Here is a 2288-nt window from a genome sequence, read left to right on the forward strand (position 1 = left end):
ATTATCGAGAGGTTTTAACCGAGATTACTTATGAAATGAGAGCATATTATATTATTATCAAAGATATCGCTTTTCAATATCAAAATTTATATTTTTAGCGATATAAAATTTTAGAGACATAAATAGATTATGTTTTTAAAATATATATTTTCAAATTAATTCTCTAATTTATTTATTTATACTTATTATAAGTATTTAAGAAAATTCTAAATATTCCAAAAAATACAAGATAAAGTCCCAAATTATATATTAATCACAAAGAAAAGTAACAGACAATAAAATTAAATATCACATTTAAATTTTTAAAAGATCGTTATATACAATAACCTAAAAATAGAAAATTGGATAAATAATCGATAACCAATACTAATATACTCATTCTCATAAAGTGCTAGAATAGAGAGCGCTTTAAAACCCCTTAAATAACTAGATTACAACCAAAGCCATAATCAATAATCTACAATTGACTAGTCAATGAAACCCGTAGATTCCCTTGCATACCCTTTTTCTCTTCCTTTGCCATTGTTTCCACTGATTCCTCTGAGGTAACATAGGTGGAAGAAGCAAACAGAAGGTTGTTCTGCACTCCAGACAATACTTGAAATTCAAATTGTTCAAAGAACAAACAAAATATGAAAACAAGTTCAAGTGTATATCATATAATTACTTTTTATTTAGACAAGCTGCTATCCAGTTTAAAGGATACTGGAAATTATCAGCTTTGTCTTCGCTGTTATTCTATTCTTTACATCCTGTTTTTTTTAGGGGATCAAGGCTGCATAAGCATGATAGTTTGTTTAAAAGAATTATCAACTTTCTTTACATTTTATATGCAACAGGAAAATACAAATGCATACGAAATCCTCCAACCATCAAAATTAAACAGGTAGTTTGAGAATTATATCAATCGCATTTTAAAAGTCCACTGAAACTTGAAATCAAATCTCTATTTGAAAAAGAAAAAGAAAATTGAACTTGAACATCTTAAAGTTGCTGGAAACTTTACTACCAGATACAATACGAGGACAACTCTAATAAAAAAGATGCAAAAAAAGAGAAAGAGGTATTAGGCATGTAACAAGAACCGAAACAGGGGACAATAAAGTATGTACTAGCTAAGACCAGCACATACAAGTCTTGTTTCTTGTAGTGTTCGGGTAAATATAAGAAAACAGAAAATTAGTAATGTAGCTTGCTAATAGTTCTCACTTCTCATGATAAAGAACAAAGAATCAGCAAGTGCAAGTTCTTGTTTCATAACTTTGGGGTTCATAGCTGCAAACAAATTAGCAAGTACCTGTTCATTTCATTTGCCTTGTAAAGAAATCTGAAACCTTATAGCCAAGTAAAATAGCTTGAAGTACCTTAGTAAGTGATATCATGTGAGCTGCCTTAGCAGATAAATCTCCAAACATGAGATATCTGCAGAAATATTAACAGTAATGAATCACTTTATGCACCCCAAAGGCCCAAAGTAAGAATATAAGAATTTATATCATACTCTACATAAATATTTGGATTTAATTTTAATGCGCTGTTAGTGTAAAGTAGTTTTACACGTACATCTAATTACTAATGTCACATCAGCAAAAATAATTATTTTTCATATTGACCACATGAATAGTCATCTAAAGAATGGATGTGATTACACGACTGTCGGTGCATCAAAATTAAACTCAAAATATTTATAGATAAGGTTAGCAACTTAGCATAAAAGAGCCATAAAATAAGACTATTTATCTTTATTCTTCTCTTATGCTTTATAGCAACACGGTAGAAAAATGGTAGCTATTTTTAGTTACTTCTCTTAGTAGATGTCTGAAACAAATATTTTGGAGTCCATTGTTGAATACACTACACCCTTTTTGAAGGTTCACATCAATTACTCAAAATGGAGGGGAGATAAGGACAATCTGCACATACCTCTCTAGAGCATTAAAACGATTGTGTAGAACATGTTGGGTTTTTTTTCTTCTTTGTGAGGCCCAAGCCCAACATTTTGAGGGTGTCTCTTGCACTCATTATGCCACAACCCTAGTTCAGATTTTTGGGGGTCATTGAGAGTGAGAGAGAGTAGCCACCAAGTGAGAGAGAAGGGAAAAACAGAATTCCCGTTTTTGCCCAAAGCAGTAATATTCAAATGGCAGTTTCTTAGTTGTTCACCGTTGGATCGACTTAAAATTTAAACTGCGTGTTTCTATCATCTTGTTCTTCATTCTGGTCGGTGGAGATGTTGATTGGAGATTTGCAGTGAGAGAAATTGGCTTCACAAGAGAGAAATTAGGTTT

The 2288-nt window shown here is 31.4% G+C and overlaps 1 long non-coding RNA gene across 1 annotated transcript; it reads right to left on the reverse strand.

The window, feature by feature from the left end:
- Positions 1-266: 266 nt before the first annotated feature.
- Positions 267-1460, reverse strand: LOC140182700 (uncharacterized). The gene is made up of 2 exons (XR_011878737.1): positions 1365-1460; positions 267-1275 (listed from the first exon to the last, which is right to left on the reverse strand). It is a non-coding gene; the product is annotated as an uncharacterized lncRNA (long non-coding RNA).
- Positions 1461-2288: the final 828 nt, after the last annotated feature.

The sequence above is a fragment of the Arachis hypogaea genome, chromosome 20, assembly GCF_003086295.3.
Source record: "Arachis hypogaea cultivar Tifrunner chromosome 20, arahy.Tifrunner.gnm2.J5K5, whole genome shotgun sequence".
NCBI lineage: Eukaryota > Viridiplantae > Streptophyta > Magnoliopsida > Fabales > Fabaceae > Arachis > Arachis hypogaea.